The sequence below is a fragment of the Canis lupus genome, chromosome 21 (assembly GCF_003254725.2).
Source record: "Canis lupus dingo isolate Sandy chromosome 21, ASM325472v2, whole genome shotgun sequence".
Taxonomy (NCBI): Eukaryota; Metazoa; Chordata; class Mammalia; order Carnivora; family Canidae; genus Canis; species Canis lupus.
In genome coordinates, this window is record NC_064263.1 from 11,792,370 (window position 1) to 11,808,524 (window position 16,155).

Sequence of the window (16,155 nt, forward strand, 5' to 3'; positions counted from 1 at the left end):
CAACATAGTACTGAAAGTCCTAGCTACAGCAATCAGACAGCATAAAGAAATAAAAGGCATCCAAATTGATAAGGATGAAGTAAAACTCTATCTACAGATGACATGATACTATATAAAGTAAACCCTAAAGATTCCACCAAGAAACTACTAGAACTGATGAATTCAATAGAATTTTACTGAATTTGACTTCAATAAAGTTGCAGGACACAAAATCAATGTACAGAAATCAGTTGCATTCTTATACACTAATAATGAAACGGCAGGAAGTGAAATTAAGAAAATAATCCTACTTACAATTGCACCAGAAACAATAAATTATGTAGGAATAAACTTAACCAAAGAGGTGAAAGACCTGTACTCTGAAAACTATAAAACACTGATGAAAGAAATTCAAGATGGCACAAAGAACTGGAAGGATATTCCATGCTCATGGGTTGGAAGAACAAATATTGTTAAAATATCTATACTACCCAAAGCAATGTACATATTTAATGCAATCCCTATCAAAATACCAACAGCATTTTTCACAGAACTAGAACAAACAATCCTAAAATGTGTGTGGAACCACAAAGACTTTGAATAGCCAGGGCAATCTTGAAAAAGGAAAACAAAACTGGAGGTACTACAATTCCAGGCTTCAAGTTATATTCCAAAGCAGTAGTAATCAATATGGTACTGGAATAAAAATAGACACACAGATCAATGGAATAGAATAGAAAACCCAGAAGTAAACCCACAATTATTTGGTCAATTATCCTTGACAGAGGAGAAATAAATATACAATAGGAAAAGGAGTCTCTTCAACAAATGGTGTTGGGGAAACTGGATAGCAGCATGCAAAAGAATGAAACTGGACCACTTTCTTACTGCATACACAAAAATAAACTCTAAGTGTATTAAAGACTTAAGTATGATACCTGAAGCAATAAAATTCCTTGAAAAGAACAGGCAGTAATTTCTCTTACATCTACCATAGCAACATTTTTCTAGATATTTCTCCTAAGCAAGAGAAATAAAAGCAGAAATAAGCTATTGCTACTGCATCAAAGTAAGTTTCCATTCAGGGAAGGAAGCAATCAGCAAAACTAAATGGGAGGAGATACTTGCAAATGACATATCCAATAAAGGGTTAATATCCAAACTATATAAAGAACTTACGCAATTCAACACCCAAAAATAATCCAATTAAAAATATATGAACAGATATATCTCAGAGAAGACATCCAGATGGCCAACAGACATATGAAAAGATGCACAACATCACTAATCTGGGAAATGCAAATCAAAACCATAATGAGCTATCACCTCACACTCGTCAGAATGGCTAAAATCAACAAGAAATAAGTGTTGGCAAAGATGTTGAGAAAAATGAACCCACTTGCCCTGCTGGTGGGAATGCAAACTGATGCAGCCACTGTGGAAAACAGTATGGAGTTTCCTCCTAAAGTTAAAAATAGAGCTACCCTATGTTCTAATAATCACACTACTTGGTATTTACCCCCCAAATACAAAAACACTAAAAGAGTAAAATTCAAAGCGATTCATGCATACCTATTATTATTGAAACGTTATTTATAATAGCTAAATTATGGAAACAGCCTGTGTCCTCTGATAGATGAATGGATAAAGAGGTTGTGTACACACACACACACACACACACACACACACACGCACACAGAGGAATATTATTTAGCCATAAAAAGAATGAATCTTTGCCAGTTGCAACAACATGGCTGGAGCTAGAGAGTAGAATGCTAAGAGAAATAAGTCAGTCAGAGAAAGAAAAATACCATATGATCTCACTCATATGTTGAGTTTAAGAAACAAAACAAATGAGTAAAGAGAATAAAAGAGCAAGAGAGATATCAACCAAGAAACAAACTCTTAACTACAGAAAACATACTGATGGTTGGGGTGGAGGGAGGCCAGTGGGGGATGGATGAAATAGGTGTTGGGGATTAAAGAGTATACTTGTCATGAAAGTAAAATAAAATAAAATAAAATAAAATAAAATAAAATAAAATAGTACTCTATAATAAATTATAAATTATTTATTCATCAAAATAATTTTCTAAAGATCCTGGATTGCCAACACTTGACTAATAAGCTTGGAATTAAGAATAGAAACTAATTAAACTGATTTTCTTGATAAAGAATTAAGTGTATCTGGTTTATTTTACATAAGACCAACTTTATTCCTAGGTCTGCACAGCTGAGGAGGCTTTACTGAATTGAAAGATTGCATAACTCCTCAAATGTCTGGAAAAGGAACCTACACTAAAGATGATGTAAAATCTTCTTCCTCAAAATGTAAGCAAAAAATGTATCTCTGCGTTAGATGTAAAAATATAGGAGAAATCAAAATATGAATGAGATTTTTATTGCTTTAGTTTTAATGATTAGAATTTTGTGCTAGAATTACCAACAGCTGGCCAGAAGACAATAACATCTTCAAAATTTCTATAGCACTTTATTATTTCCAAAGAATTTTCACATAAATCACTTCTAAGCCAGAATTTACTAAAGACAACAGTTAAAAGTTTGGAGGAAGCTTGAAAGTATAGAGTTAGAAGGTTGAAAGTTTAGCACATAGGAAATAGAAAAAGGTTAGTTGAAAACTTATCCTGGCCAATGTGCAAGAAACAGAGGCTTGTTCTCATTGGTCCAGATGGGACTCAGCAGAGGCACTGCCATCCAGGTGTCAAAGGGCAGTGAGAAAACAATGTGGTCTGAAGGCTAGAAAAAGACCAGAGACCCGGCATACACCCAAGGAAGTCAGAGAGGTGCGAAGTGAGTCAAGGTTTGGGAGAAGTCTGAGCCTAGGGATCAGAAAGAATGGACAGTATTACCCAACATGGAATCCATAAAGGTTTTTAGAACTATAAAATCATGATAGTAACGATGATGACAGTGATGATGATGCTGGTCCTCTATGCTAGGTAGCCACACTTACTTTCCACAATAATTTTATGAAAAACATAATATTGGCTTTGTCATTTTACAAAAACCAGCAGCCAAAATCTATACAGGAAGAGATTGGTGATTCTAGTTAAAATCTTTTAACTTGAAGTTTTATACTCATAACCACTACTTTCTTGCTCTTGAGGAGTAAAATAGCCAAGGGACCTGTCTATATCCTTAGGCACAACTGAAATGATTAATAGGACCATCCCTTAATAAGGGAGTAGGTGCAGGGAATCCCTGGGTGACTCGGTGGTTTGGCGCCTGCCTTTGGCCCAGAGCGTGATCCTAGAGTCCCAGGGTTGAGTCCCGTGTCAGGCTCCCTGCGTGGAGCCTGCTTCTTCCTCTGCCTATGTCTCTGTCTCTGTCTCTCTCTCTACCTATCTCTCATGAATAAATAAATAAAATCTTAAAAAAAAAAAATAAGGGAGTAGGTGCAGTTTGATCGCCCAGATTCCAGACACTGCGGAGAAGCAGTCTGAACTCTCTTTGGTGACTGGAAAACACAGGGGTTCTGCAGAAGAAGAGAAAGACTACACATTCTAGGCTATGGATTCCGGCAGGGAGAAACCCTATTCTTTATTTAGGGAGTTTTTCAGAGGCGGAATATGTGCTGTTTTGTGTAAGTAATAGCAGAGGCTTTTATTTAGAGGTGATCTTATCACTGTGCAATGTCAAAGATAAGTTTATTTTCAGCCTTTCCATTATATTCACCTTGCCATTGCCTTTGCTCCCTGTGCAACAAGTACCTCAGCAGTGCCTGGTCCTGCTTTCTTTTCATCCTGCTGGTTTCAACCAAAATGGAAAGGGAACCCTGGGGACTTTTTGAGGAGGAATAATAATTTGAGTCTACCTAAGGAGAACTGAGATAGCCATGTTGAGGTAACAACAATTGAGAAAAACTTACGATAGAGTCTCCCTCCCCCACTCCATGCTTGGGGTGTGAATAGGGGAAACAACTCTCACTGTGAGATGCCATCCCTTGCTGGTGTTGCTTGACACCCTTGCTAGCAGTGTGCTAATTTAGTCCCTGCCAAACCTAGGCTTTATTTTTTCTGGATTTCCTCAAATGTAAATTTGAGATAAAGATACATATTTTGCTGGAGCGTTTGGAGGATTAAACATGATTATGTAAGCATTTATCAAGTTCCTCATTCGAAAGAAGCAATGTAAAAAGTGTTTTTTTTTTTTTTTTTTTTTTTTTTTTTTTAAGTGGTGGTAGGTTGAATGCCTCCCTTCTGCCCAGGACGTGATCCTGGAGTCCCAGGATCGAGTCCCACATTGGCCTCCCTGTGTGGAGCCTGCTTCTCTCTCTGCCTGTGTCTCTGCCTCTCTCTCTCTCTCTCTCTGTCTCTCATGAATAAATAAATAAAATCTTAAAAAAAAAAAATAAAGTGGTGGTAGGGGCACCTGGGTGGTTCAGTCAGTTAAGCATCCAGCTGTTGATTTTTGACTCAGGCCATGTTCTCAGGGTCATGGGATCGAGCCCCCCATCAGGCTCTCTCTCCCTCTCCTTCTGCGCCTCCTCCCCACTCTCTCTCTCTCTTTCAAATAAATTAATAAATCTTTAAAAATAAACAAATAAATAAAGTAGTGGTAAATCATACCTTCTTCATGAAATGTCTCTGAACTCAATTTTCTCATTGGTAAAATAAAGATACTAATACGATAGTCTTATTGTGAGAATTATGAGATATATAGGAAAGTGCTTGGGTTATAGGAGGCACATAAGAAGTAAAAGGCATCAATGTAATGGTTTCTGTTGTAGGATCACCCTGCGCAATAAAAGCAATACTGGGCAACATTTCTTGGACGTCATCTGTAATTTTCTTCTTAGCACCCTCAAAAGTTTATATGTAGGTTCTAACAACATATTAGATGGTAGATCCCTTAACTGAGAAAGTGTGTGTGTGTGTATATATATATATATATATATATATATATATATATCTCCTAAATGTCTAACTATAGGGGAGTAATTATATAAATTTCAGGGCTTGTCTTTGATAGAACATTCAGAATAATAACTATAAAATATAATGTTAAGCAAAATAACAGTGGATAAAAGCTCTGTACTACAGTGAAGAAAAACATGTATGACACAGATAAAGTCTGTTAGCTCTGTAAGAGCAGGAACCTGAGTGTGTGTGTGTGTGTGTGTGTGTGTGTATGCATGCATATGTGTAAGTATAGGGAAGTGTGCTAGCATATTCACTAGAGTTGTCCATCAAAGCATATGGCACAAGTACTCAAGTACGGAGGGAGGTAAAAAGGAACAAAGAAACATAAAAACAATTGTCTTCAATGAATTAAGGTTGAAATTTTCTTTGAGATTTTTCTCTATTAGTTTACAATGAAAAATTTAGGTGATAAAAATCATAGCCTCCTAGAATACTAGAAATAGTCCTCATTTGGATCACTGCAGTACATATCTCAGTCCTCCCCCACCCCTCGCCATACACACACCTCTCTACCTCAAAGTAACTATTGCCAAGAATTTTATGATTATCTCACACAATTTATTTCTTTATAAATACAAACATGAAGATACACATAGTCTTTTACCACATAACTTGTTTTAATAACATGTAGTATGGCCATCTTTCCATGCCTGTATTTAAAGCTCTATCTTATTCTTTTTTTAACAGTTCCAAAAATAGTCCATACTATGGATTGTCCATAATTTACTTAACCACCCTCCTATTATGGTGATTTCATATTTATAATCAATGCTATAATGAACCCATAACCCATGGAATTGCAGTTAAAGCACTACATTTTATTGATATTGCCAAATTGCTTTTGAGAAGGGCTATTTCCATTGTTTCGCCCATCAATAATAGAGCAAAGTACCTATTTCCTCACATCTTTACCCAAAATGAATATGCTCAATCTCTGCTCAATTTTATCACTCTTCTAGGCAAAAATATCTCATTTTAATTTGCATCTTGAATTAATTGATAAGAATCTAAATATTTTTATTTCACTTAAACTGCTAATTCATATCCCTGGTTCATCTTTCTATTGGATTTTCTTTCATTATTAATGAAGAATGTGTATTTGTTCAAAAGGAGGATTGAAATGCAATCACCAAAGAGCCTTGTTAAATTTATGTCTTTTCCCTGGGAGAAATGAATCATTTACATCTGTGCAGAGAAGAAAAATCCTGAGGGGAGCAGAAAGAATGAGAATTCAGACTTGACAGTTATAGTGAGAGCTAGCTTTGCCCTTATTCCTTCCCCATAAGCAAAGGAAACTTTCTATTCATGAAGCCCAAAAGCAAGAAGTGAAGGATTAGACCGGGCTCTCAGTTTTCCACTGGGGAAGGAAACTTCTTCCAGTGCTTCACAGACTTCAGCTTGAAGGACTATCAGTTCATCCATTCAACAGGTAATTGCTAGCTAATGGGGATACAGCAGGATAAAATAGACATGGTCACTGCCTTCACTGAGCTGATGGTAAACCTGGAGAGAAAAACAACTCATTCTTCTTCCTTTTCTTCAGTGGAGGCTGAGGAATAAGGACAGGGGGATGAATGGGGGGCAAAGGTGGATAGAGATAACTATACAGATTAATAAATTTTGGGAAACTTGTCAGAATGGGGAGGGACAAAAGATTCAGGGCTGGTAAACATGGATTTGGGTTATTATTTTTCAAATATAACAATGAAAAACTCCAACATATTATTCATTTACCAAATTAAGTATTTATTATTAATGATTTAGCAAAGCTAACTGAAAATAGTTCCTGTGGCTTAAGCCTCCCTAGCTCTCCTCACCCCATTCCAGAGAGGTTGATGTTTGCATTCAAGGAATAGACAGTTCTTATAGCAGTATTCATCTATTTAGCTGTATTAACTTGTCAGAAAAATGAATAGATCCTTGGTGCTTTCCATGTTTAAAGAATTAAGCCTATTTCTATCCCTAAAAATGTGAAATGTTTTAAAATGTTTTATAAATTCCCACCTAAAATAAATTTCTTATTTTAAAACTGTGATTTCAGCATGTCAAAACTAAAAGAATAAACTTAGTCTAATCCTCTACTTTTAGACAGAAGAAAGCAAGACTCAAAAAATTTAAGATTTTTCCATTGAAAACATTCTACTGCCTTTCTTTCAAACCTTTTCTTTGAATAAGATAAAAAATGAAGCAAGGAACAAATATAAGTAAAGGGGAAATTGGTACAGAGTTTTGATATCATATATATTCGTGGGTTTTTTTTGTTGTTTTTTTTTTGTTTTTTTTGTTTTGTTTTGTTTTGTTTTAAGAAAGAGAGAGAGAGCCGGGAAAGGGTAGAGGCAGAGGGAGAGAGAATCTTAAGCAGGCAGGCTCCAGGCCAAGCACAAGCACAGCCTGATGTAGAACTCATGACCCTGAGATCATAACCTGAGTCGAAATCAAGAGTCAGATGCTTAATCCACTGAGCCTGGGTACCTTGATGTCATATGTATTCTGGCTGAGCATGTGAGGATTTTATCAGAAGCTACAGAAACCATTTTCTCTTTTTTAGGGCCATCCCAGTGTCTGTTTACTCTTCCTTTGAATCACTACTCCACTACTTCCAGAGTGACTCAGCTCCTCTCACATCCCACAGTAGACCCTGATGAGCTACAGGATCTATTTGGGTGGTAGTTGCTCTGATTTTAAAATAAAGGAAGTTAAAAACAACACTACACACCAAAAGTGAGAGATCTTGACTTGTGGTTTTGTGACTTCTGCCAAACTGTTTAGCTTTTTGACTCTGAAGCTTTCTCTAATGAAAGAGGTATTTGTTTAATATCAATGCTTCTTGAACTGTTATAGTTTCTCAAAGGATAAATTGCAGAGAGAAGTGGAGGCTTGTGGTAATGTTAGATTTTTCAGGCCATGGAGATTAGCAAACTTTCCTTTTGTTTTTATATGATAAAAAATTGGGTACATAAGGCATGTGTTATAATGAAAGAACATAGAGATTGGACGTTGACTTAGGTCAGATGCTGACATTGCTACTTAGAAGCTGTGGTTTGTCTACAAGGTGATAATGTGCACAGTGTTATACCTATCTCAGATTTTTATGAGGATTGTATCTTTTAAAAATTAATGAAAAATATATGAAATAATAGGTGCTCCTCTCTTAGTAAAATTCAAATAACCAAGTTTCAAATGGATGGAATTTTGATGTCTTTATAAAATGGATGTCTTTATAAAAATTCATCTTCCTAAATCTAATTCAGAGACTTTCATGATCATAAAATAATCTATCTTGATTATTCTAGGCCACTTGATTAACACAGAGCAGTCAGTCAAACCAAAGCACACCCAGTGAAGCAGAATGACTTGCCCAATATCACCAGCTAGATAATAGTTAAGTTTGGCCTGAAAACTTTCCTGCCTTTTGTGCAGAGAATACCAATAGCTGCTTCTCAAAGGTGGTGTGTAATAGTCCTTTCCACTGTTTCTAATGAAAATAACCCTTTCAAATGATTTTTCTTAATGTCCTTGACAATCTCTATTTCACCTCCATCTCACTAGCACTACCTTTAGAGTTAGTTGCTACTATACAGTTTGACTAAATATATCTATATAATGACCTTACATAAATTTGTAGCTTAATAACAACAGGACCTATTAATACGTGCATGTGAAAAAGAGCCATGCACATGGGTATGAGACCTAGTGCCCATTTACATGTGTTTTGTTGCATTTTGCTCCCTACAACCCATAAAACAACTTCATATGATCTATATTTGGACTCCTATATGTATTCAGTTCTTCATTTCGTCATTTTTCAGGTCACTGTTTTCTTCTCAAAAAAATCATGAGTTTCTTGAAGGCAGGTAGGGCAGATTCTTGGGAAAAAATATGAATACCAGTGTTGTTCATGTTGCTTTCCCCTCTCCTTCTCTTTAGCTCTCAGGAAACCTCCTGTACATGAGGGTCCCCTCTGCTGTGATGTTCTCTCTGGGCTTTATCCAAATGTGAATCCTCTTTTTACCTCTTTTTCTACTATTATTGCTAAAGAGGTTGTGTAGAACATATAATCCTAACCACTGTGAAGTGAGAAGTGATGTTCTAAAATTTTATTAGTGGAGATACCATGATTTAGGCATATTTTGTTATAATTCTCAGAGATGTTTACATCTTAACTAGGGCAATTCAATTCAATAACCCTTTATTGAAACCTATTCCTAGTCTGTATAGTACTGTTATAGCCTTCCCCATACCATGCCCAACCCCTAGGAAATGCTTAGGAACACAGACAAGGGATCCCTGGGTGGCGCAGCGGTTTGGCGCCTGCCTTTGGCCCAGGGCGCGATCCTGGAGACCCTGGATGGAATCCCACGTCGGGCTCCTGGTGCATGGAGCCTGCTTCTCCCTCTGCCTGTGTCTCTGCCTCTCTCTCTCTCTCTCTCTCTGTGACTATCATAAATAAATAAAAATTAAAAAAAAATAAAGGAACACAGACAAATAAATGAATTAAATGAATCCTGTGATTGGCATGGTGGTAGAAGCAGCTACATTATAAAGCTGTTAGTTGTGCAGAAGAAGGAGTAATTAAATATAGTTGGTATCATAGAGAGGGCTTAGAATTAATCACGTGAGTAAAATTCCAGACATCAGTGATGGGAAATTGTTACCAAGTTAAACTCTACTTTATTGCCACATCAAAACATTTTGCCAACAAAATGAGGACGTTCATGCCTCTTTTGTCCACCTAAGTTTTCCTTTTGCTTAAGGTATGCTACTTAAAGCAGTGAGTCTCAGTCTCCCCCTAAGTCTTTCCTTACATAGAGCCTGCCACCATCAAGGATTAGCTAGAACCTCACCTCCTCTGATTCAGGTCCCTTCCTTGCCCCTAGGAGAACTGATGGTCTCCCCCTTTAGGCTCTTTGCATACATCCTTTATCAGAGAACTTTGTATGAGCACCATTACCACCCACTTTAATAGTAATAAACCTTTATTTACATTCTATATAGATCTTACAATATACAAAGCACTGTCACATATACCATCACATGTGATCCTAATAGCAGCTCTTTAAGGTAGAAATCGTCTTTGTTTTATAATGAGTATATCTAAAGCTTAGAGAAATTTCCCAAGATAATATACACTGTTTAATAGTAAGCAGATGCCAAAGTTTGGTCTTCTAACACTAATATTCTTTCTGTAATAGAATGATGAGCCCAAATTCTTTATATAGCATCTTACAGATTGAGGAAAATTGTACTGAGTCTAAATGGAGAAAATAATAAGCTGCGTATTTTCAACTCTCTAGTTTCCTTTCTTGTTCTTATAGTTTAAAATTTCTCCTAATCTTTAACATGTCTTGTTAACATCTGTCTCCAATACTATATCTCTGTTTTATTCTAGAAATAATTTGTGAAGTTAATTTCTGCATAGAAAAAAACTACTTGAATTTTGTTTAAAATCTATTCATAGAGGTTCTTTCTGCATACAGGTAGTGTGCTAGATCACGTGTCTTGATTAACTTGACTTTATACTACTGAGATTATAACTAGACAATTTCCTTCAATAAAGTTGTTTGAATATGTTTTCATTCATTAGGGTATAGAGTGTTTTTTTTTCTTTTGCCTCTATATGGAATAATGAAATCATAGAATTTAAAGTAGATTAGAATTTAGATGGCCAACTAGTCTTAAAAAATCATTTAATCGAAAATGGAACCCAGAGAAATTATGAAAGCTAATTAGTGGCAGAAACTTCCCTAGATTGGCTAATAATTATGGAAGGAATGTCTTTATATAGCCAACTTTCCATTTTCCACACAACTATGACTATCACATACTCATTATAATAATTCTTGCTAGGGATCCCTGGGTGGCGCAGCGGTTTGGCCGCTGGGCGTGATCCTGGAGACACGGGATCGAATCCCACGTCGGGCTCCCGGTGCATGGAGCCTGCTTCTCCCTCTGCCTGTGTCTCTGCCTCTCTCTCTCTGTATCTGTCGTAAATAAATAAAATATTAAAAGAAAAAAAAATAATTCTTGCTAAAACAGCATTAAGAATTATTATTCAGTGTGCCTCGGTGGCTCAGTTAAGTGCTTGACACTTGACTTTGACTTAGGTCAGGATCTCAGTGTGCGATCAAGCCCCAGATCGGACTCCACACTGGGTATGGAGCCTGCTTAAGATTTTCTTTCTTGGGGCACCTGGGTGCCTCAGTGGCTGAGCATCTGCCTTTGGCTCAGGATGTGCTTCTGGGATCCTGGAATCGAGTCCTACATCAGGATCCCCACAGGGAGCCTGCTTCTCCCTCTGTCTATGACTCTGCCTTTCTCTGTGTGTCTCTCATGAATAAATAAAATCTTAAAAAAAAAAATTCTCCACTCCTTCTCCCTCTGCCTGCCCCCCACTCACACAATAAATACATAAATAATCTTTAAAAGAAAAATGATTGTCTATCTCCCTCTGCCCCTCTTCCCCTTAAAAAAAAAAAGAATTATTAGCAATGGGGTGCTAGGCTTGCTCAGTCTGAAGAGCATGGAACTCTTGATCTTGGAACTACAAGTTGGGTATAGACATTACTAAATAAAATAAGTAAACATTGTAAAAAATATTAGCAGTAAAATAATAAAAAATAATAACAATTGGGGTTTGGGGAGACAGTTCTCCATGGTATTTCTTTCTTCATTTTTTAAAGATTTTATTTATTTGAGAGAAAGAGAACTTGTACTTGCATGGGGTGGAAGAAGGGGAGGTGGAGAGAGAGAAGCCAACTTCCTGCTGAGTGGAGAGCCCAATGCAGGGCTCCATCCCATGATTCTGAGATCATGGCCTGAGCTGAAGGCACACACTTAAAGGACTGAGCCACCAGGCACCCTAAGATTCTTACTTTTTAAAAATAATTTCTACACCAAACGTGGAGCTCAAACTCACAACTGGATATCAAGAGTCACAAGCTCCACCAACTGAACCAGTGAGACACCCCAACCCATGGTATTTTTTCTTTTTTTATTTATTTTTTCAGGAGAGAGAGAGAGAGAGAGAGAGAGAGAGAGAAGCAGAGACACAGGCAGAGGGAGAAGCAGGTTCTCCAGAGGGAGTCTGAACTGGGACCCGATCCTGGATCCCGGGATGACACCCCGAGCGGAAGGCAGATGCTCAACCACTGAGCCACCCAGAGGTCCCCTACCCTCCATGGTATTTCTATGCATTTGTTGTGGACTATCTTTGCAAGGTTGTTCCCATAGCAGAAAGCTTCAGAAGTCAGAAATTGGGTTTCCCTACAGGTAAAAGGAAAGATCTGTTCGCTGATCAGAATAAGAAAGATGAGACCTTTCCTTCTTCCTAGAGACATTCTAGAGTAATGAAGATAGTATCTTTCTCTGGAGAGGAGGGGCATGAGGCTGATTTGACAGTAACCCTTATATAAGAACCGTTATATACCCAATCCTTATATATATTGACAACACTTATATACTTCTTCTGAGAGTTCCTCAACTGTGATATAGATCCAGGTGTGAACAGTATTTATCTGGGCCCACCCCTTTATTGCCCCCTTCTTCTTTTAGTATTATTAAATAAATTATAACAAATATTTTCTCATATTATTATGAAATCTTCATAAGCAGACTTTTTTTAGCTACGTATATTTCCTAATATGCACACACCATACTTTTGCTCATTCCTTTAGCATTAGATAGTTTAGAGTTAGTTATTTATGATTTTTCTTAATTACAAATTCTCTATTACTTTAGTGAATATCTTTTTCCTTATTTTTTATGTATTTCATATGATTTTTAATAAGATAGATAGCCAGATGTGAGATTGTTGAGTCAAAGGCTAGAAATTTTTTTTGACATTCTTATATCACATTACTAAAATGCCTTCTAAAGAGTTAAACCAATTTATGTTCTCACTAGTCATGTCACAGTGTGTTTTCATAATTATTATTTTTCACTTTCTCCCCCTTTGTGTTTGCTGTTCTGAACTTTGCACACTTCCTCAAATTCCCCCAGCCTTTACATATGTTCTTCCCTCTACTTAGAATGCTATTAACATATAAAACCCTTGCTCTGCAGACTTCAGTTTAAATCTCATTTTCCTCAGAGAATTCTTCCCTGACTTCCCAAACTACCATATATTGCCATTACCTCTAAATACTTACCTTTGTGGTACTCATCCTCATGTGTCATTATTTTATTCCTGGCTTAAATTTAAGCTCTGTAAAAGCAGGGATCTCATTTGGTATGTTCCTCACTGAACCTCTGGTGCTAGAACAGAGCTTGACCCAGTAAACAAGAAGTACTACTTGAATGAATTCATCTTTTTAAAAATATTTTTCAAAATTCATAACAACAAAGTAAGATTGGTAGGGCAGCTGTTCCTAATTTGACAAAGGAAGAATCACAGGGATAGTTTGAATTGATCTCCTCAAACTCCCCAAGTGAGTTAGTGGCAGTGATATAATTATAACCCAGCTTTCCTGGCCCTTAGAAGATACTTTTTTTTTTTAATACAGTCAATGCATTGGTAAAATTTTGATTATTTTATTTATTTATGATAGTCACACAGAGAGAGAGAGAGGCAGAGACATAGGCAGAGGGAGAAGCAGGCTCCATGCACCGGGAGCCCAACGTGGGATTCGATCCCGGGTCTCCAGGATCGTGCCCTGGGCCAAAGGCAGGAGCTAAACCACTGCGCCACCCAGGGATCCCTTGATTATTTTTATTATTAAAAATAACATTCATTCAAATTGGTTTCTTCATTAGGAATAATTATAGCAATTCTCTAAATATATTATTTTCTCTCTCTAGAGATATAATACCCCTAAATCACTTAATTCCTATTAATGGATTCAGTTGAACTGAATCAGAAATGATATGAAGTTGTTTTTCTAATCTTTAGGGAGCCATGTTGAGCTTCATATTGTACAGAAAATTAAATAGTTTTGTTTTAACTTTCAGACATGTCATGTGAGTCATGTGCAGATGAATTTCTTCGTTACCTCTTGCAATTATGCAATAGGCTTATTGACTAAACTTAAGTATTTAAAAATATATCAATAAGGAAATTCAAACATATCCCAAGAATTCTTATTTATTCTTATTTATTCAGGTTCTAAACAACTAGAAAATTCAAATTGTGGTAATGTATCTGTATCCTATTTTATAAGAAGAGGCTAATGATAAATAAGTTCATATGTGAAATTTACTTTTTAAAAAAATATATTTTATTTATATATTCATGAGAGCTCCCATGGGGAGCCTGATGCAGGACTCAATCCCAGGACCTGGGGATTATGCCCTGAGCCAAAGGCAGATGCTCAACCACTGAGCCACCCAGGCTGCTATTCCCCAGAATGACAATTTTTGACAGTAAAATAACTGGCAGTTTTACTTGTAAGGTTAATATTACTTGGTGATCCGAAGTGGGATCCGTAGAAGACCTCCGACAACTCCAAGGCTAGACAGCAAACAGGTGACGGTGCGCTTACTGCTTTCTCACTGACCTTGGAGTTGGAGGGTAAGTTTTCTCCTGAGTTTAGAGCTCCATGTTTTTTGTTTGAGCTCTTCAGGCTTTGTTTGGGTCTATTTTTAAGGTCTTGGTTTTTGTTTCTGTTTTTATCTCAGAGTAATCGTTTGGCCTTTGGTCTAACTCCTTTTCAGAATCAGATTGTTCCTGATGGAACCATGCTGGCCTTTGGTCTGTCTTGTTTTAAGAATCAGACTGTTCCTGATAGAACTATCAGGTGGGAAATGTATAAGCCTTCACTCCCACTGTTTGGGATCAGACTCTTCTGGTCGGGACTGGGCTTATTGGAACTGTGCTAGCCTCCAGTCCAATTTCAGTTTGGGAACAGACCGTTCCTACTGAAACTGTGCTAGCATTCAGTCTGACTCCTTTTTGGAACCAGACTGTTTCGGTTGGAATTATGCCAGTCTTTGGTCCACTTTCTTTGGAACTGGGCTATTCATTCCTATTGGAACTGTTATGGCATTTGGTCTGATTCCTTCTGGAACCAGGCTGTTCCTATTGAAACTAGTATTTAGGAATTTTTGTCTTTTCTTCAGAAAAACTTCTAAAAAATGGGATCCCAGTCACCAAGTGCTTTGAGGGTGCCCCCCCCAACTCAGACATGGGCTGGTTTCATGTCTAAAACTATGGTCCCTCCTCATGTGAATTTCTCACTACGTGGACTGACTTAGCCTAAAGCAATTTAGAACTTTAGCAGCCATTATGGGGAACTTTAGACCTCCCCAAACTTATTCTATTCAAAATTAAATTAGAAAGCTGTGGTTCCTGGGGAGTGGGGTGGGGCGGGGGGAGGCTTGGAGAAAATACAACTGAATGGAATGCCTGTTTTTAAATGGTACCTTGATACTTCCCAATGGTTTCAGGATTCTAGTTGCATCTTTGCAAAATAATATTTGTATATTAACTGAGGCAAACCATTGGAGTAAGTCAAAATGATTTCTGGGGCCTCTTTTTCCACCACCACCATCTTCTCTGTCTGTAGGCACATGGCAGTCATCTTGTCCTCAAGCTCCACAACCAGCACCACTTTTCTCTATTCTCTTCACTGAACTTCTCTTTTCTTCTGAATCTCTCCCACTCATTCCTCTTTTGAATCTACTGAAACTTGCCTCTTTAAGTCTTCTGAAGATCTAAATAAACCTAAGTTTCTTATGTTCCCTAGATTAAAGCTAAATTGCAAATCACAGTTAGAGTTCCTTTAAATGACTGGGAACTCATATAAGTTTGCTGAAGGATTTAGCATAGTTATTGAAATTTACCAATCTAGTTTCTCAGATTTATATAAATTATTTTTTTAATGAGAAAATCTTTAATTTTTTGTTTAAATTCAATTTGTCAACATATAGTATAAAACCCAGTGATCATCCCAAGTGCCCTCCTTAGTGCCCATCACTCAGTTACCCCATCCCCTCACTCACTTCCCCTTCCCCAACCCGTTGTTTGTTTCCCAGAGTTAGGAGTCTCTCATGGTTTGTCTCCCTCTCTAATTTTTCCCCACTCAGTTTCCTTCCTTTCCCTTAAAATCCTTTTCACTTTTTCTTATATTTCACGTAGGAGTGAAACCATATGATGATTGTCCTTCTCCAATTAGCCTATTTCACTCAGCATAATATCCTCCAGTTCCAACCACATCAAAGCAAATGGTGTGTATTCATCCTTTCTGATGGTTGAGTAATATTCTTTGTATATATACCACATTTTCTTTATCCATTCATC